Genomic DNA, 22086 nt, shown 5'->3' with positions numbered 1-22086 from the left:
AATAATTATTAGTCTTATTTATTCAAATATCTTTATCTTTTCTCATATTTTAACATTAAAATACTTATATGAATATTTTATTGTTTGGATTATTTAGTATTTATAAGTTGTGGTTACAATTATTCTTAAAGTATAGAAATCATAAATTAGCTAATCAAGTTTAAGTAAGTTAAAAATACAAAAAATACTCCTACAATTTTTCATAGTCTATTTCTATTATTATTTTTGTTCAAGAAAGAAACATTTTACACATTGTAGAGGTAGTTTGGAAAAAAAAATTATATATTTTATTTTTGGAATATTGAGAATATAAGTGTACACATTGTAGAGGTAATTTGTTTTTATATATTATATTTTGGAAATATTTTGATTTTATTATATTTTGGGAATATAATTGTAAGCAATGTAGAGGTAATTATGGGAGTTCATTATATATGTTACGGTCTCCAAGTTCATTTGAAAGTTTGTAGTTGGTTTAAAATTCATTTTTTTGTTTGATGTTTATACTTTATACTTTTATTTTGGATTGTTGAGATTTTGAAGTCAATCTATCTTAAAGTTTGCATTTCCCTTCTCTTCACTTCTTCACTTCATTCGTTGTTTCGTTCCACCTCTTTTTAGTTTTACTCATTAAAATACAAATTCTACTATACAAGATAAGGCCTGCGTTATTATAATGCGGGTAAAAAATTAAAACAGTTATTAAGAATAATTAAGTAGTAATATAAATATTTTTAGATTTTATCTTGTAACATTTTAATATTGAATACGAACCTCTTATATTTCATTTTAATACTCTCTCAGTTCCATTATGTAAGAGTTTTCAGGTTTCTTTTTCTCTATTTTATCATATTTTCTCAAATTTCTATGTACAATATTTATTAATATAACAATTTATGACTATTTGAACTATGCAGTATATTTTTCTATTGGATGAAGTTTTATAAATGACATAATATTTATTGTTTATTAATCTTTGTACTTTTACACAAAAATTCTTATAGGATAGGGAGTACCATTTAAATATCTATACCATCATAATAAACCATAATTTAAGTTTAATTACACATTTCATCTTAATGCATAAAACAAATTTTTTATATTAAACACAATTAATACATCATATCAAATCTATATCTTACTAATAATTGAAAATACAAATAAAAAGTAACAAAATATAATTCGCAAAAAAACGGAATCAATATTATTTAAGATATAATTGTTATGTTGTTATCTCATAAGTACTAATTTTACCTCATGTCTTAATCAATTTTAAATGAGTGAAATTTATAAAATAAAAAAATATATAAAGATATGGAAACATTCTCATCAAATTCATTCCTATAAATTATAATTTATTGTGAATTATCTTATGTTTTAACATATACATTACAAAAGTACATGTGTTGAAATTATAAAATCAAACATTAAAAAAATTACTAATATTCTTCAATGATTTTTTTAAATGATACATATTAATATTTGATTTTTTTTTTGTCAACCATTAGGCCATAACTGGCCAGCCCATTAGCCAAATTCCTACATTCGTAGAAAGCAGGACTCGATCCATGGTGTGATGGTGCCTTCTACAAATGGACTTACCTCCTGCCACTGCACTAAGCTCACTTCACTATTTGAAATTTTTTTTATTCTAAAATAATTTTCATTGTTATAAATTTAGTTTAGTAATCTTATTTAACTATCAATTTCATCATAAAATCATAATTCACTTCTTCATGGATTAAAGTTAAAATTTTAATTACAAAAATTATATGAGCATCATATGAAATCATATGTATATTGGTTAGCATTTTCAATTGAATAATAAAAATAATCAGTAAAAAAATCAGTTAACATGAAGTGACCTTAGTGCAATGGCAGGAGGTAAGTTTATTGTAGAAAGCATCATCACACCAAAGGATCGAGTTCCGCTTCCTACAAATAATGTAGGAATTTGGCTAATGGACGGCCAGTTGTGGCCCAATGGTTGAAAAAAAAAATGTGGTTTAGTTCGGTTTAGGCTTTGGTTCAATAATTAACATCACACAACATTAACAACACGAGACAAAAGCTTGGCCATTACTTCTCTACAACTTTTCTCTACGGGTCTATTCAGCGGTTCCACGAGACGGTTCAGGTCACGATGGTTTGGTCCTCATGGCTCAACAATTACACAACAACAAAGCAACAAATCCATCAACACATAATCAGAAACTTATTCAGAAAGTTACAAAATAAATCTAGGGTTTCCTTATCCTTAATGGCAACGCCGATGGACTACGACTGCTCCAGTGCAGCGGCTATCAACCGGTGATGTGTAGAAACATCTTACGGTGGGGAATGACCATTAGTGGTGAACTACATCCATCGTACAGAGGCGGAGAGGAAACCATGGCAACAACGGAGGAGATCAAAGTGGTTAGCTCCATCAACAACAATGGTGGACTCGACGATGGCTCCGACATGAGACGACAACTACAACACCAAGACGGATGGACAACACAGTGGTGACTACAACTTGACAGCGACAATGATGACGGTGAGCTCCGACGTAGAGAGACTGAGAGAGGCATATGACTAGGGTTCACAAATTCTCTCCTTTATTGTAAACATTAAAGCGGCGATATATGTTTACACGAGCATTCACCTACAAAAACAAAACCCTTTTGTCGATTTGTGACTTATCTTTGCGTGGCCCATAATGGACTACAACTTAATAACAAAACTGGCCCAATTATTAAATTGGGGTGTTATAGAAAGTTTTGTCGTGACATCCCGATTTCAGAGACTTGTGAAAAGGTTTTTGACCACCTATGACACAAAATTGCACTTATCTTTTCAGTCAAGGGTTCTAAGAGAACTCCAGAGTTAAAGCTTGCTTAAACTGAAGTAGTCTCACGATGGATGACCTTCCGAAAAGTGATTGTCGGAACTATGCCAGTGAGGATAAAATACAAAGAAAGATCATGTGGTAATTTGTTGGGATGGTAAACAAGCCTTTAAAACCTTCCGGATGGAGCAAACCGACCGTTGGATATGGATGGGTTCACGAGCTGGAAGTGGACATGAAGCCTACTAATAGGCGGCGGTCGGGACGTTACACTTGTTCCAGTATTGGTGAAGCAAATCACTAAATGATTTCAATCCGGTGGTGAGAAATCTCTCTTCTTCGAAACCAAAACCAATACAAGTATACTCATTTTGTGATATATTCAGGTCTCACTTGTTGAGTTAGATTCGCTCTTGATGATGGAACATGACGTAATGACTGTAAAAGATGGTAAAACACACAGACTATTCCTTTTGATTAAATGCAAGAGTTGAGTTTAGGTGAAGTTTGTAATTTGGTGATGTTTGTTCCTTTATTATAGGGTGAATGAAAGTTTTGAAAAGCTTTTTTTTTTTTTTTTTTTTCTGAATATTGTGTTTCACATCTCCAAGTTTTAGAAAATCTGAGTATTATTTTCTTTTAATTTATTAATCGATATTGATCCACTCATATTCCTTAAAATTTGAAATGTTTCATTTATTGATTTATTTATCTAACTTTTGTTTGGTGTTGTTTTCCATCTTCCAAATCTTCGATCATCTCTTCCATGTATTCATCTAGGTAATTGATTGTGATTTCTAACTTTCACATATCTATTTTTTTAGTCAATTTGATTGGTTGTAGTCTCTTTTCAAAAACGCGGTCAAGGTAGCCGATTATACGAAGAATAGGCGCTAGATGGCAAGGAACTGCTAGGATTATAGTAAAATCGGTTCAAAAATTGGAAATTTAGAAAAATTGATTTTTGGAGTTTTGAAGATAGAAATCAATAGATATTTGATTGATCTAGTATATAAAGCAATAAACAATAGTAAAGAACAAATGAAATGATGAAAAGTGAGGGGAAAAAAATGACGGCAGATTATAGGGTTGGAGATCTCGGTTTTCAGAGGTTAAAGACAAAGACATATTCGTCATTTAGTATTTCATTAAATAGAAATTATTTAAAAAAGGGTAAAACAAGGTTGGTGGGATCGAACTTGGGTCAAGGAGATATAACCTTCAGATTAGAACCACTAGACTACACTATAAAGACTGTACAGATACACATATATAGTATATTATAATCATTTATCGATAAAAACCCCTAAAACTAGTCTCCTATTAATTCTCGTATAATCTCCGACTGATTCTGCGTTAGGCGATTCCTCACCGTCCGACTAACGCCTAACGATTTTTAAAACATATGTTGTAGCTATGGACTCTCTCAGCATGCTTCTCTTATTACTTTTTGTACTTTTTGTAAATTTTGATAGAATAATGATTTAAAATTTACTTTATGCATGTGAATATCTTTCAGAATAGATGATCTTACTAGATTCAGCAAACCTATACTCATATATCTTGTTAATTTTGTTCTCTTATTGTCATTGAATCAATTTTTGTATTTACAGCAAAATTATTATTTGATTAATATGGTTGATTCAAGTAAGGCATTATTTCGGAATTTCATGTTATACAGTTAAAGATTACAATAAAGTTTTCATTGGAAATATGAATTAACAATGTTAGTCATTGCAAGTTTTCACTTTCTCGTGCATTGACGCACGGGTCAATATCCTAGTATCTTAATAGTGTTTCTATATCTAGCTATATACTTACGTTATTGGAACCATAATAAATGATATATATGTTAATTACCTTTTGAAAAAAAAATATATAGATAAAAGTAATTATAAATAGTGAAAATATTTATCATTTAAAAAGTATTCGTAAGAAAGATATCTTTATCTTTTTTAATAATATATTCAGAACATAAATTAGTCAGATTCACAATATATCATTTTAAAGAAAATCAAGACTAAACGGCATATGTAATTTAATTAAAATTAGTCATATAATTCAACTTAAATCAGTGATAATATATGATACTTATATAAAATGGATCTCGAAAACATGTATGATTCTTTGTTTAAAGTTTATTTAGATTTTTTTTTTGATAAATAGTTGATATGGATATTTCATGAGTTGTTATATATATGATACTAGATAAGGACCTGTTCGATGTGCATGTTTTAAGTTTTGTAAATAAAGTTAAAATTTAACAAAAATATATTAAAATTTATTTTACGTTACTTATAAGTTTTATTTTTGTTATAATATACTGATTTATATCCATTTACAAATTTTTTATGTATGTTATCATTAAAAGCGTATTTTTTACACCTAAATATATTGTATCTTACAAATATATTCTTTATCACCATCTATAAAATGTATGTATGAACACATTAAACCAACTATTATATGTCTTTTTTACTTTCACTTTTGCATAGTTTTTTTAATTACTAAAATTATTGGCTCAAAAACATTTCGAGTAAAAAATATATTACATAATATACTAATCAATAATGTATCATCACAACAGTATATGACCAACCATGGAGAGAACCTCAGCTCTGCCCTCCTTCCTTATGGAAAGAACTTTGCGTCCAACCTCCTCTACCATGGAGAGAACCTTGGCTCCACCTTCCTCCCTTGGGAAGATAACCTTGCGTCTAACCTTCTCCACTTTCCTCCCTTGGGGAGATAACCTTGCGTCCAACCTCCTCCACCAAAAAGATAACCTCGGCTCTGTCCTCCTCATGTGTCGAGAGAACATGTTCACGTCTTTCAGCTATCTAAAAATGGTTTGCTCCGAAAACCAATGAAACTAAAGATCATTTTCTAACATCACATCTACTCCCCACATCTACTCCTGGTCCACCCATATCTGACGGCCGGTTTGTTACGTCTGGGAAGCTTTAAGTACTTGTTTACTTACCGATCCTACAAATTACCATATGATTTTCCCTATGTTTTGTCCTCACTCTCACAGTTCCGACAATCACTTCCCGAAAAGTCACCCATCCTGAAACTACTCCAGCTCAAGCACGCTTAACTCTGGAGTTCTCTCAGGACCCTTGATCGAAAAGATAAGTGCACTTTGGTGATATAAGTGACCAAATCAATTATTTTAAACATATCCGCAAACCAGGGTGTCACAGTCTCAGAACTCCTATGGATCTATCAACAACACAATCTATCTATCTATGTTTGTTGTAAGCTTAAGTATGATTAGCCTATTTTATCAAATCATTAGGTTGATGATCTTCTACTCCTTATCTCTCTTTGGGATTGAATGAACTGTAACAATTATGTTTGCACAAAAAAAGGTCTATGGCCAACCAATCAAGGTAGATAAATTAAAAAAAAAAATATTTGACATAAATAAAAAATAATATAAAATTATAAGCAGAATAATATATGAATCACAAATAATTCAAACGTGAAAAGATAAATTAAATAAAACAATCTAACTACATTAAATTTCAAAATATAGTATTAGAAAAGGAATACGCATATATAAATCTTTTTTTGGGCCACATATTAATCTTACCTATTCCGAACTGAAAAAGAGAAAGTAATATTTATCTTTCCATTAAAGAGAAAGAGAGAAAGTAATAAAAAAAAAATTATCTTTCCATTAAAAAAGTTTTACCAATAGAACAAAGTTGAAAGTGATATTTCTGAATAAATTATTTTGCTAGATGAAAAATATGAGAAGATCTATGTTTATATAGAAGTGAGTATTTATAAAATTTAGAATTAATAATTAACTGTATATTTTCTTTATGAAAAATTTAATAGGATGGATTTGAGATTACAACAATCTTATGAAATATTTTCTGAAAAATTTACCTTTCCTTATAATTATTTTAAAAAAACTTTTATTTTTTTGTAATATTTTTATAATTATCTTTTTACATTACTTATATTGTTTAAAACAAAATATATTTTTTTTTGGTTGTAATCTCAAATCTCTCTTACTAAATATTAACTTTTACACATGTCAAAGTTTTGTTAATGACTAACTTTTAAAACTCAACTTTATATAATAAGATGATACGTTATATGAGTATATTAATGGGACGCTTCAAGCTTGCAAAACTGGACCCCTAACTTGAGTCAGTTGCAATGTTAGACCCCTCTTTCTCTCTCCAACATTTGCCACTTTCTCCCTATTAAATCCTCGGCCATTCATTGTATTCACAAAAATGTCATTATTTCTGATTTATTTGAATTTCTTGCGAAAATATTTATTACATCCATATCCTCATCTTCTTCTCTTATTTACGGTTGTGTCACCACCATCAAATTTCCAACAACCACGAACAACTAAATTTGAAGCTCTTAATGCTTCAACAACCCGAATTTGTGAGCTTAAATAACACCCAATGCTATGAGAATTTCATTGTCTTCCATCTCCTCTCCATTTTAATCCAAAATAATTTGAAAGTTTTTTCATCCTATTATATGTCGTGATCGATTAAATTGGTGTTGGGTTTCTTCAGTGGTGAGTAAAGACGACGTCCTCGGTGCTTGACATTGCGAAACAACCACCGTAAGGTTATTTTCCAGTAGATTTCGTGATTTTCCTTGTGTTTTTTTGTCGAAATTAGACTTTATTTGTTAGTCCAACCGTCATAATATCATGTAAAATCTACTATGTGATCAGTTTTGCAATTTAAAATTTATCGAGTTTCGAGCCTGTAGACTGAAATTTCAGTGTCATTCATTTCATTTGAAAACAAAAAAAATATGGTTTAGACTGCATTATAATATTTCTGTCGGATACTTGTTTGCAGTCTACTAAGGTGTGTTTTTGCAGTTGACCAAATTCTTGACTTTTTAGTTATGACTGCCGGACAAAGTCTTCAAGCGATAATAAAAGAGTAGACTTCTATAGTGGCTATTTTTGGGGTTGACCAAAATATAAAAGCATTGACCGTAATATTATTGAAATTAAATTAATTAGTTGACTGCAAAAGAAGTCTACTAATTAAATAAATTAAAATGTTGGTCAACCCCAAAAATGACCACGGCAGAATGCAAATGAAGTCAACGTTTCTGGAGACTTCGTACGTAGTCTACTTGGGAAAAGTCAAACTTGGTCAATTGCAAAACTAACCACAACGAAGTTTACTTTTTCTAGTTGACGGATAGATGAAGTCTACTTGTTAGCTAGAAGTCTACTACAAAGTCAATGGTTTGGTTAATTGCAAAAATAACCATAGTAGACTGTGATCGAAGTTAACTTGTTGAAACTTTCTAAGAAGTCTACTCTGTTATATGTTTTTAATTGCAAAACTGATCAAAAAATTAACAAAGGAAGACAACAAAAAAAGTCAACTATCCTAGTAGACTTCGTACGTTGTATGCTTTATTAAAATATAATTACAAAAATAGACCACACAATATAGACTTCAAGGTGAAGTATCTTCATAGAGACTACTTGATGTCTACACGGTTGATATCAACATGAAATCTTCATAATTTGAAAGCCTATTTATTGCAAATTGGTGAATAATTTTTAAGATTTTCTTGTTGTACTTTTGGATATATGTTATGTACTTGCCTCTGTATGTTTTTGACATGATTATATATTATACATATTGAGAAATCAAGTTTTTGGTTTTTATAGGCTGTTAGGTTATCAGATTAGACTTATTTTGGAAGTCAAAATGTTGGAGTTATCTGTGAAGTCTGTATAATTGAAATAGTCTTTAATAAGAAATTTATAAAGATTTTTTTTGATTTTTTAGTGCGTTTCTTTTATATCGGTTATGTACTTGACTCAGTATATATCTTTTTATGATAATATATTATACTTTTGGATCAATCATGTTTTTGGTTTTCTTAGGCAATTAGGTTATTGAGTTAAGACTTCTACGGATAGTCAACTATATAATGAGTATTTAACTTGCTGCTTACTCTTTCAGGTAAATGGCGCAAATACCTGTTGTTTTCAGAGTATGGCTGACGAGAAATGGGTATTGGCATTTTGACATGGATGGACACAAAGGTGGGAGAATGTTTTTTTTGCGGACACGGTTGTACATAAGCTGAGCTTGTTGAAATGGCTGTAGAAGATTAACTGATTGACAAAGAAACAGAGATGGTTCAGTTATCGTATCCCTCAACAGAGATGATGCTTCAACAATTGCCCCAAGATACCCCTCCTGTCTATGTCACAAATGATAGATCAGTTCAGAACTTGATAGATTTTAGTAGTAGGAACGTTGTTCGCCTTTGCGTCTCTACGCGATGCATGGATGGATAGCCAGTTAAAGAATGTGTTAATGATATAAAGAACTCTCGTTCTGTTGACGATGGGGAGCCAACAGATGAATTTGGTAACGATGTAGATCCATGTGCCGAAGAGTGTGCAGAAGAATGTGCATAAGCTTTCCATGAAACTGATCATACAGATGAGAAGCCGAAAGATGTTGATGACATGGATTTTGATTACAGTGAGTACGAGAAATTGGAAGATGAAGATGACGATAGAGATTGAGATGACCTGGATGTAGATGTTGAAGAAGGGAAACCGTTTTTTGGAGGTATTCATGGACAGTTAAATAATCCTTGGATAGACCAACTGAAAGTAGGTCAATGCTTTGCATGCAAAGATGATGTCATAACTGAGGTGCGTTTGACCGCTGTTATGTTAAAATTCTCTTTCAAAATTAAGAAGTCCACAAATTCTCGGTTGGTGGCAATATGCTTTGTGCCAGTATGCACATGAAGAGTCATGGCAACTGTGAAGAATGATCCAAACACTTTTTGGGTCACCAAATATCTGAACGTGCATACATGTTCTAATGTGGACCGCGTAGCTAACCGTAAGCGTTGCACCTCAAAATATATGGGGAGGCTTTTTATAGACCGGGTAGGAAGAGTAGATGGTGTTGTCCCACAACATATCGAATATTCAATGTGGACAATGTTCGGCATTACTTTGGATTACACAACTTCGTACAGGGCTTTACAATATGCCCAAGAATATGTGAGAGGAAGCGCCGAATCTGGATATGCGAATTGCCTTATTGTCTTAGGAAAATAGAGCAGTCAAACCCAGGAAGTGTCGTTGACCTTGTTGTTGATGACGAGCATAGGTTTAAGTACATTTTCATATCTTTCGATGCTTCAATATGTGGTTTCAATTACGTGAGGCGAGTTATTGTGGTTGATGGGACCCATCTCACCGGCAAGTATGAAGGTGTATTGTTAGTCGCTTGCGCACAGGATGGTAACTTTCAGATATTTCCGTTGGCTTTTGGAATTGTCGACTCAGAGTGTGATGCTTCATGGGTTTGGTTTTTCCTTAAATTAAGTGAGTGTATCTTGGATGAATATTCATTGGTAGTAGTTTCGGATAGGCACAGCTCAATAGCTAAAGCATGTCGCAATGTTATCCCATGGGCAACAAGAGGGATATGTTACTACCATCTCCAACAAAACATAATTTCTAATTTCAATGGGAAGCAACTGATGTACTTGGTGAAAGGGGCAGCATATGCACATACACATGATGATTACAACCGCTACATGGCTTCACTTACTAACGTAAATCCGGCTCTTGTAGCCTACTTAAATGAGGCAGATCCAGCTTTATGGTCTCGAGTTTACTGTCCAGGAGATATATACAACAACATCAAGACTAGCAACATTGCGGAATCTATCAACTCCACGCTAAAGAAAGCCAAAGGTTATCCGATCGCATATCTCATTGGGTTTATTATGAAAAAGTTAGGTAGGTGGTATTGAAAAAGGCGAGAGGATGCGCTAAGTCTGACAACCACTTTTAGTCGGGGTGTTGAGTTCTTATTGGCCGTAATAGAGCATTACACATATATGATGACGGTCGAACGCATTGATGGTTGGCTTTTCCACGTTAATGGTGGGCAACATGACTGTTTGGTTGACTTGGAAGCAAAATCTTGTTCATGCGGGGTGTTTGGTGTTGAGAAAATACCATGTTCACATGCAATTAAGGCTGCCAAGTCAAGTGGATGGCATATGTCTACCGTGGTCGACGCTTACTATAGAAAAGATTATGTATATGCATCGTACGCGACTAACATCATGACCAATGTCGATCATGATCCGATTGGGCCAAATATCCAATGTATACCTCCCATACCGAACGGAAGCCTGGTAGGCAAAAGAAGTCTCATTGGCTTACATGGCTAGAACTATCACGTAAAAAGGGGACCAAGCCGAGGAAGTCTCAGAAGCCATATGCTTGTTCAAAATGCAGGCAGCCTAGACATACTCTACCTCATTGTGTAAGTAACATTGCCACTTGATACATTTTTAATGTTTTGTGTATGATCATCGGTTACACTAACAAGTATTTGTTCAGGTTGTTGAAGACGGCGAGTAGAAGTTAACTTCATCGTGAAGTCATTTGGAATTTCCGTAGCAATAATTTGTCTTTTTATTATTTTCTGGATTGTACCACGTGTTCAAGTCGACATAATTAAAGACTATTAACTATCATTTACTCCTAAGGCCATTTTATTTTCTTCTCTTCTTCATCAACTATCATTAGCTAGAGAATGATGAGTGAAATTTCGGGGTCAGTTTCTGATACAAATTCGCAAATACAAATTACTGGTCCAATCTGCAATTACTGCGGTAGTTCGACGAGACTTGTGAAATCATGGACAGATGCAAATCCGGGAAGAAATTTCTTCAGATGCACTGTTCATGGGTTTTCCCATTGGTCAGACTTGGTCAGACGAAGGACCGTCAGGTGGTTGGCAAAAGCGGAGCTTATTGGAGGCGAGGGATGAGATCCGTCGGCAGAAGGAAGAAATCAAGGTACTTATAAAATCTATAAGAGGAATGAATGACCAAGTTGTTAATAGTTTGGTGAACTCTGGATTGGTTAACAAATATGAGGAAGATAAGATGAAGTTTGAATGTGATGTTATGGCAGCTAATGAAAGGGTTCATTGTTGTCATGGCCATGTGTCTTGGGATGTGTGTGAAGTAGATTGCAGTATAAGTCTCTTGGTTAACTTCAATCAGATGTCTACTAAGCTTTCACTGTACGCTACTTGTATTTTTTTTATTATGTTTTTTCCAAGGGCTGCTACGCTCTTTCACCCTGTTTTAAGCTTAACGTTTGAAGTCATATATATGTAACGAGAACTGCCAAAAAATATCAATATCCCACATAAAACTGGTAGACAACAAGCACAATCATCCTTATACATTAGAGTTTATTAAGGAGAATCCCACAAAAAAATATCAAGATCCCCCCCCCCCCCATCATCAGAGTTTAATCAGAAGGATCCCACCCACAAAATATAAAGATCCCCCAATAGAAATAAAAAATCATCCTAATAAGTCATGCATAATTAAAAAAGAGTTTAAGTTTTTGAAACAAAGTTCATAGTTAGTCACGGATTGGGGGAGGATCGTAGAGTCCAAAGTCTTTGGTGTAGTTCTGCTCATTTGGTCCACGACATTCAATCTCATGATATAAGTCATAAGCCAGCTTCTCCCTTATATATGGGATGTTTGCGTCGCACAAAGCAGAAAGAAATGTTATTCCGAGGGCATGGCATTCTATGTATTTCAGAGTATAAACACCACAGTCACCTGGCTTCCTGTTCGGAGGCACTCCCTTTATAACCCATTCATGAGTGAACTTCTCGTACGAATACATTTGCTTATGGTTATAGCTGGCTAACTCCCACAACACGTAAGGAACCATCACGACAATAGGCTCCACGGCAGTTGCAAGCTCGTCGTCGTTGGTGACACTTGGGATGCTGTCCGAGACGACGATGTGTCTCATTGGAATCGAGATCCACATAGCAACCCAGTGCGTCGACTTGACGTTTAATGGCGCGTATAAGTCGTCCACTTCCAGACCCCACTGTTTGTTAGACTGAGCATACGGTGGATACTCACCTGCGTGGTAGCTGAAGGCACCGGTCGGTAGAAGTTTTCCAGATCCATTAGCATTCGGCTCAGATTTGACAAAATCAAAGTACTTCGATGTCCACGGATGGGTGAACATAGCGTCTAGGAAGGCAACTCTACTCAATTTAAACCTCTCAGGATGCTATGTGTATCGATGTCTCAACAGATTCAAACCAGCATCCATGTGCTAGATAATCACATGGGTTTAAAAACGAAGTTAAATAATATTGAAGAATGTCAACTAAATCTTACAAGAAGTTTTGCAGTTCGTACCACCAAAGACAACATTGGGATTTGTCTGGAGCCTTAGTCTTGAACGTCCTGTGGGTCAATAATGGTATGGAAACATATAAGTTACCAGAGTTTCGAAACATAGAATTTTTGAAACATAACATTAAAGGTTGTTAACTTACGGATCTTTCTTTAAGAAATCATGCAAAACCTTCTTCATGTCCTTGTCTGCTCTTTCAAAAGGGTTGTATGCTGACGTAGCTGACTTATCACCCAAATTAGTCATGATAGTCTTGGCTGTATTATCACCCACGAAGGGAGAACGCTGACTTGAAGTCAACCTCTTAACCCTTTCAGCCTTGCCATGTGCCGCAATCCTAACCGCTACAATCCTCGGTTCTTGTTTCTTTGCTCTAGCAGACAAGTCAGCTGCTGTTGGGATTTCTGTGCGAATATACAGTGGTGGGTCTGAATCAGTGTCAGATGATTGACCTGGAGACTTCTGCAAATTTTGATTTAAAAGTTACATGATCATTGATGAAAACAAATAATATTAAAGTAGAACCATATGTTTAAAAGTCTCGAATAAAACAAAGACAACACGATTACAGAAGTCTACTTCACATCAGGAAGTCTACTTGATACACTAGTTATTGTTTGTGAAATTGACAACTTCTGGAAGTCTACTTCTTCTTCGCCTTGTACCTGGTATTGTGATTGTGAGGAATTGTAGTAGGAATTTGTAAGTTTTCAGAGCTAACCATATCCGTTTTTTTAGTGACTAGCTCTTCATTTTTCCCAGTATAGTCCTGCTAGGCCTCCGACTCTTCATTTTTCCCAGTAGCTTCCTGCAAGGCCTTCTGTTCCTTTGATAAAGGAAAAGCGTCTGACTTACCAGTTACATCTCCCTTCATTTTTGTAAGATCCGAAGCCAGGTTTTCAATCTTCTCATTCAGCATGTCAAACCTCAAATCGCAACTGCTGAATCCGTCCTTAATCTCTTGAAGCAGAGCTGCTCCCCACATGTCAAGCTCTTCTTTCATAGAATCCAAGAGATTGAATTCCAAGGCAGTTGAAGTACCTGGACAGTGCCTCTTCCCACTTGGTTCACCAAATTTACCGGCTCTCTTCTTCTCACCCTTTTCCTCAACCTTCACCTTCGCATTGTTGGATTCATAAATACCTTCTGTCTCCCACAAACCTCTCCCCCACTTCCATGGACCAAAATCCCCATTGAATGCTCTCAAAATGTTATCAATTTTGTCATCTGCTTCATCCTCTTCCCACACAGGGCTAATCATGCCACCAATGGTTTTGAAGTGATTGAAACGAGTCTACAATTGATATAAAACAGCATAGTTGTTCAAATCTAACACAATAGTGGTTAACAATGTTGTTAATAAACAAATCTAAGACAGTAGATAAACTATAGACAAATCTAAGATATGCGTAGATGTTTTAGAATGCCCTCTTTGACATATTTTCTACCGCGAGAACCGCGATAAGCAAGCAACGGTGGAGTTGGTTTATTAGGCAACGGGTCCCCAATTTCTTTGGCAAAATCCAGCATAGATTCGTACACACATATCTGCAGGAGTTTGACAAATCCTTCTATGGTGTAACTCTTTTTTATGTCCTTCTCCTTCACAGACTGAATCAGGTTCTTGAAAGCAACTCTTCCCCAGGGATAATCAAGAAATGCATCTAAATCCATGACTAGTGATGTTCATATATTTTACCATGTTTTCCCTTAGTTTATTCACATCTTTTGCATCTTTTGCTAGCCATTTTCATCATTATTGTGTAGCTTTAGGACTAATCATGCATTAGAGTTTAGTTGCATTGCATTTGCATCTTTTCATGCATAAACAGGTGATTTTGGAGCTTAAGGAGCACGGAAACAATCCTGAGGAGAAGTGAAGCAATCTTGAAGGGAAAGCAAGAGAGTTAAGGCTGAAGAACCAAGGTCCAGAGTCCAACTCGACCAAGCACTCGACCGAGTGGGTAGAAGCACTCGACCGAGTGGGTAGATGGACTCGACCGAGTGGAGTGTGCACGAGAGAAGCCAGCTCGACCATGGACTCGACCGAGCACTGGTCGAGTTGACCGAGCCGTTGACTACTTTGACTTTTTCTATTTTTAGGGCTTCCACCTCCTCACCTATATAAGGCCTTGTACCTGCAGCCACCAGAGTGTGCAACTTTTTAGATATTCCCAAAACCTAGTTTTTACCTTTTTTAGTTTTATTCCTTTTGCATTTTTATTTTTAAGATCTTGTACTTCCTTATGAAAGAAGACTAGATTCTTATATTTTGTTGGTTCTATAACTTTCAAGATATTGAGAATTTGAGTTTCATCCTTTCATCAATATTGAAGATCTTTATTTAATCTTTCTAATAATGCAAGTTTCAATATTTTCTGGGTTTTTGACTTTGATCACCATGTATTGTTGTGAGTAGTTTCCTTAGGATCTTGAGGATGGGTTAGGATGGATTGATCTTGTGGTTTGTGTGACTTGGTCAAGCTTGATTGTTGTAGATCTCTTCTAGGGTAGATGATCTTAATGCTGATTCTATATCTGAGAGGGTAGAGTCTGATTTCAAGCTTCTTAGCATCACACCAATGTTTAGGAAGCATAGATAAGGCTAGATCTAGAGCTTACCATTAGGCTTGCTAAGAGATTAGAGGTCTTGTTTGGTTTGAGATGTATTGCTTAATGCCTGCTTGTGTAGATTCTTTACTGTGTGAGAACAAGTCTAGAATTGCATAGGTTTGATTGTTTCTTGACCATGAGAGTGGGAGAAACTTGTCTTAGATTAATATGTCTAGAGGTTAGCTCAAAGTTTGCTTGAGATTTGTTGACCAAGTTAGATAACCACAATGATTAGTCCATCCCATGAATCCATCCTCAGGACCTTCTTTGTTTATTGAAATCTTAGTCTTAATCCTATTGCTTGCTTGTTGTTTGATTGGATTTAGCATTACTCTGTTTTTATTGCATTGCTCTGTTTCTGCGTCTAGTCTAGCTCGACCACCCACTCGACCTGCACTCGGTCGAGTGCTGCTCGAGTTCATCCCCAGAACTCTGTGTCTATGATTTGTGTTTGTCTTGTTTCATTCCTGTTTCATTCCAGTTGCATACATTTAGTTTTCAGTTCATTAATTATCTTGCATTAGTTCATTAGTAGTAGTCTCTGTTTCTGTTCTTGCTTTATCACTGTTTCAATCATTCAGTTTCATTTGCATTCTAGTTGTTAGTTCTTGTAGTTTATTTTCTGCATTTTACATTTTCTTCCTAGGATTGTTAGTGACAAACAATCTTTACATTTGTCTTAACTTAGATTCATATGCATATCTTAATTGTTCACAAACACTCATTTAGGATTGATACCTCTTGTACTGCAATAGCATAAGGGGAATTGAAACACCCATCCATCATTCCATTCATATCTCACCATTGCATACATCATCATTCACACCACAAAATAAACTTGTTTCAATTTGGCGCCGTTGCCCATTTGAGTGTGTTTTTGTGACATTTAGGATCCATATTAGTCTAAGATTAAGTTCTTTTATACGCTTGTGAGGTTGCTGTACTCGAATCTTCTGTTTCTGGGTTGAAGTTCCATTTCAGGTACCACTCGACCAGTCACTCGACCACCACTCGACCGAGTCGTGATCGAGCACCTGCTCGAGCCAGAAGCCGGATCTCTATAACCATCATTTTCCAGTCGACTTGACCTCCTACTTGAGCCTGTGCTCAGTCGCTTGCCTAGCAAAAATCGTTTGTGTCTGTTAATGCACACAAGGTCTAAAGGAAAGGACAATCTTCTTAGGCCTATTGACAACATCAACAAAAAGACCAAGTGTTTAGGAGCTAAGCAAAGGAGAGTTGTTCAGCAACAACAAGAGGTTATAGTAGCTATGGATCAACAGGATCAGGTTCAGAGACCAAGGAACATTGGTGCTGGAGATGCACCCAACACTCACAACCAAAGAGCTGGCATTGTGCCACCAACTGTTGCCAACAACAACTTTGAGATCAAGAGTGGATTGATCTCAATGATTCAGGCCAATAAATTCCATGGATTGCCTATGGAGGATCCACTAGATCATCTTGATGAGTTTGATAGAATCTGTGGTCTTACCAAGATCAATGGAGTAAGTGAAGATGGTTTCAAGCTGAGGTTGTTCCCTTTCTCACTTGGGGACAAGGCTCATTTATGGGAAAAGACTCTCCCTACTGGTGCAATCACTACTTGGGATGCATGCAAGAAGGCTTTCTTGGCCAAGTTTTTCTCCAATGCTAGGACAGCAAGACTAAGGAATGAGATCTCTGGATTTGCTCAAAGGAGTAATGAAAGCTTTTGTGAAGCTTGGGAGAGATTCAAGGGATACCAAACTCAATGTCCTCATCATGGTTTCAGTGTGGAGTCTTTGTTGAGCACATTGTATAGAGGAGTGCTTCCCAAGTTCATAATGCTTCTTGATACAGCCTCCAATGGAAACTTCCTCAACAAGAATGTGGAAGAAGGCTGGGAGTTAGTAGAGAACCTTGCACAGTATGATGGGAACTACAATGAGGACTATGACAGAACCATAAGGTCATCATCAACTGATCAAGAAGACAAGTACAAGAAGGATCTGAAAATGGTGAATGAAAAGCTTGATAGGATCTTGCTAAGTCAGCAAAAGTCTATTCACTTTGTTAGTGAAGAGGAGCCTCCAGTTCAAGAGGGAGAGAATGAGTTTGCTGAGTTATGCTATATGCAAAACCAAGGAGGCTTCAAGGGTTATAACCAAGGAGGGTTTAGGAACAATAATCTGTCCTATAGGAGCACAAATGTGGCCAATCCACAAGATCAAGTCTACCCTCCTCAACAGCCTCAACAGCACCAACACTATGTCCCCAAACAACAGCAACAGGTGTTCCAGCCCCAGTTGTGTCCCCCACCAGGGTTTCAGACTAACCAAGGCCAGGAACAAGACCTTAGAGCCATGGTACAACAGCTGTTGATTGGTCAAACACAAGGGAAGATAGAGGAAGCCAAACAGTTTGCTGAGCTAAACCAAAGGCTCACATCTCAATACAATGATCTGAATATGAAGTTTGAGGGTCTGAATTCCAGAGTTAAGTACATGGAGAGTAACATAGCCTCTTCTTCAGCTCCAAAACCCAACCAACTCCCTGGAAAAGCTGTCCAAAATCCAAGGGAGTTCACAGCCAAAGCCATTCAAGTTCATGAGGAAGAAGCCACTGAGGACAGTGCAGTTCAAGTTTGGGGGAATTCATTAGTTACTGAAGCCCCAAGTGATGTTTGTAACAAGCAATTGGAGCTCGCACCTGAACTCGACCATGGACTCGAGCAGCCACTCGACCGAGTGTGTACTCGAGTGGTCGATCGAGCTGGACAGTCCGAGGCTGTCAAGCCTGCTAAGTACACTCCTCCTGCTTACAAGCCACCTCTTCCATTCCCAGGACGTTTCAAAGCACAAAAGATTAAGGAGCTTAGGGAAATCATTGAGAGAAAGGAGATGATGGCTAAGCAACAAGAAGAAGAGAGGGTTTTAAAGGAAAAAGCTGTGGTTGAGGAAGTGTTGGCCATACAAGAGATCACCATTGCTTACCAAGAAGAAGAGAGAGGACCTGCCTTGGAACAGTATGATCCATATCCTCTCTACAAAGACTTTTTGCTTGATTTGTCAAAGAAGAAGGCTGAAGCTCAAGATGAGAAAGATCTTGAGGACCTTGGAGGAGTTATCATTCCAATCAAGCTTAAGGATCCAGGTCCATTCTATCTGCCTTGCACACTTAGCTATCTTCACTACAACCAATGCCTTTGTGATTTGGGAGCTTCAACAAGTGTCATGCCATATTCCATAGCTCAAAAGCTTGGGAGAACTGACTTCAAATCTACTAAACTCCATGTGTGCCTAGCTGATGGGACAAATAGAGAGGTAGTTGGGAGGTTAGAGAATGTCCCAATCAAGATAGGAAGAGCAAGGATCCACACTGACTTTGTGGTGATAGAGATGGACAAGGAGCCTGAAGATCCAATCTTACTAGGGAGGCCATTCTTAGCTACTGTTGGAGCAGTTATTGATGTCAAGGAAGGTCTTGTGACCTTGAACATTGCTGAAGATGTAGTTATGAAGTTCAATATCTACAATCCAACCAACCTTCCCACCATTGATGACCAGCCTTTTACTATCAAGGACAAAGGTGGTCAAGAAGGGTTAAGTGATAAGGCAACTCCAAAAGCTGAGCTTCCACTTCAAGAGGATTCTATGGAAAAGCTTAAGAGGTCAGTTCAAGAGTTGACTAGTATGGTTGAGGATCTTCAAGTAAAGCTGAACAAGAGGTCTTTGAGGAAAGCAAGACCAAGGCTCAAAATCAAGAAGAAATATGGTTTGTGTGCTAGGGGTGAGGTGATCAAGGATCAACTTCACAGTGACCAAGAGGTTCCAGGGAGGATTTTAACACCTCCTTGGTATCTAGATCAAGTCTAAGAAGGAAATCAAAGTCAAGCTTAGTGACTTTAAACAAGCTCACTAGGGAGGAAGTCCCTAAGGTATCCTTTGTAAATATGGTTTAATTTGTTAGTAGTTTTGATGTGTTTTCTTTTATGTTTTTGTTGGACAGGCTTTTTATTAAGAATGTAGTTGGGTAAGAAGAGATTTGGACTTGGGCAAGGAGGTTCGCAAGCCCACTCGACCAGGCCTCGAGAGATACTCGATCGAGCTGGGTAAGGATTAAGGCCCATTTGGTTTCCAAAGCTTCTAGAACGATCGAGTGGAGGGAGAAAAGGAAGAAAAATTTTGAAATTTCAAATTGGTCAAGGAGCTCGACCATGTGCTGGTCGAGTGTGGGGTCGAGTGGTAGCTGAAAAGCAGGTCAAAGATTCCCATTTCAAATTTGAATGGTATGGACGCTCCACCCTTGTCTCCTTGTCCCCTTAGCTTCTCTATATACTCCTAGCACGAGATCATACCTCTCACACTCTCTCATTTGCTCAAAATATCTAAATTCAAGCTTTAAAGTCTCTCTCAAGTTCATCTTTTGCTCAAAGCTTAGTTCTTTCTAGTTTTTGGGTCACTAACCTATTAAGTTTAAGCTTTGAGTTTATTCCTCTCAGTTTTTGTTCAAAAATGTCTTCCAAGATCACTAAGAAGTCCAAGCAAGCAGCTGCAATCTCTAAGGGTCGTCATGATGTTGATTTAGAATCAATAGAGGATGTTGGAAGGTCCACTCGACGTCCCACTCGAGCATGCACTCGACCGAGTGGCCGTCCGAGTGACCGACCGAACCAGCGTGCGAGTTCCAGAAACTCAGCTGTTGAGGAAGATCCTGAGAGAACTGAATCAGAGGAGGAAAGGGAGCCAACACTCAGTGAGTTTATGAGGAGAGCAAGGGCCAAAGGAAAGAGGCCAGCTGTTGAGGTTGAACAAGAGGAGAGTGAAAGTGAGAGTGAGGAAGAAGAAAGTGAGGAAGAAGAACTAATGGATGATGGAGAAGCTGAGTCTTGTGGATTGTCAAAGAAGCAGCTTTATGATGCTTTCATGAGGATGGAATTCTTGGGAACCAGATATCCACATAAGGAGACCATGGAGAAGCTTGTCATTGATGAAGATGTGGAGTGTCTCTTTGAGAAGAGCAGCCTTACCAAGTTCATGGGGCTTTGTATGGAGGGGTATAGAGAGGAAAGCTGTGAGTTCCTAGCCACTGTCAAGCTGCACACATATGTGAGGAAGGATGCTGTAGTAGGAGCTGGTCACATTTCTTTCACAATCAAAGGGAAGAAGCATGAGCTCTCAATGAAGAAGCTGGCTGATGTGTTTGGTTTTGAGGTTGGGAGCAATAGGAGCTTGATGGTTCCAAGAGAAGAACTGTATGCTGTGTGGGAAACCATTGGGGATAACAAGCTCTACTCATCCTCCAACTCCAAGAGCTCAAGGATTAGGAGCCCAGTCTTGAGGTACTACCACAAAGCTCTTGCCAACACCTTCTTTGCTAGGAAGGAAACTGCAAACATCAATGAGGGAGAGCTAAAGATGATTGACTTGGCTCTCAATGGAGTTCTTCTTCAAGCAAGGAATGGAACCATCATCCTTGGTAGCACTGTGGAGACTGATCTTGCAATGGTGCTGATAGACCATATGATATATTTGAGAAGTTGGGTAGGCAAGCTTGAGAACAAGGGATCAAGAGGAGCACTTACCATTGGAGGCATCATTACTCCAATTCTTCAAGCTGCTAACATTCCACTTAGAGGAGAAGGGGTCTCACCAAGATGGATTGATTCCAGCTACCTAACCTCTACACTCATCCTAGCCAAGGAGATGCATCAAGGAAACCATATCTTTAACTTTGAGCTGCCAACAGTTGGGAAGAAACAAGTAATCCTACCAAACAAAGAGCTCACTACCATTCAAGAAGGAGCCAACATTAATTTTTGGCCAGCTGATGAGTACTTATTTGATGGAGTAGTACATCCTAGAGTTGATGCAGTTGGAGATGTAGAGATGGGTGATGGAGAGGAGCAGTTCTACTTTGAGAACTATGAGCCCAATCCAAGGGATAGTAGAGGAGTGAGGGAGCATAGCAAGAGGTTGACATTGCTGCAAAAGTGGAACAAATGGCATGGGAAGAGGTTTGACAAGCTCAAGAAGAAGGTGACCAACATGGCTAAGTCCATTAGAGGCTTGAAGAAGGAAGTTGCTGACTTGAAGAGTGGAAACTCTTCACCAACTCCATCAAGCCCTTTGAGGAGGAGTGGCTCAACTAGAGCACTTTCAAGAGTTGCAAACCCTGTGGAACCAGCTAGAGCTTCAATGTATGAGCCAAATCAGAGGAAGAGGAGCTCAAGTACCCGAGAACAACAGTTTTCGAGGCACTCGACCGGGTCACTCGAGCACCCACTCGACCGAGCACCTTGGAGCCACTCGACCGAGTTCCAGCCTAGACCACCATTTGACTTCCCACCTCCAGCTGCTTATCCAGGCTATCCAGGTTACCCCCCATACCACCCCAATACTTTATGGAT

General features: G+C 37.2%; 1 non-coding gene and 1 pseudogene across 1 annotated transcript; one reads left to right on the top strand and one right to left on the bottom strand.

Annotated features, from left to right (window-relative positions):
• Positions 1–8987: 8987 nt before the first annotated feature.
• Positions 8988–11873, top strand: LOC104767997 (uncharacterized; annotated as a pseudogene).
• A 5486-nt stretch (positions 11874–17359) lies between these two features.
• LOC147920738 (small nucleolar RNA R71) lies at positions 17360–17466 on the bottom strand. The gene has a single exon (XR_015591811.1). It is a non-coding gene; the product is annotated as a small nucleolar RNA R71 (small nucleolar RNA).
• Between the last annotated feature and the right edge of the window lie 4620 nt (positions 17467–22086).

This window comes from Camelina sativa, chromosome 19, assembly GCF_030686135.1.
Source record: "Camelina sativa cultivar CO46 ecotype springtype chromosome 19, ASM3068613v1".
NCBI classification, from domain to species: domain Eukaryota; kingdom Viridiplantae; phylum Streptophyta; class Magnoliopsida; order Brassicales; family Brassicaceae; genus Camelina; species Camelina sativa.
The sequence above is the reverse complement of the archived record's forward strand: the minus strand, read 5'-3'. Positions and strand labels throughout refer to the sequence as shown.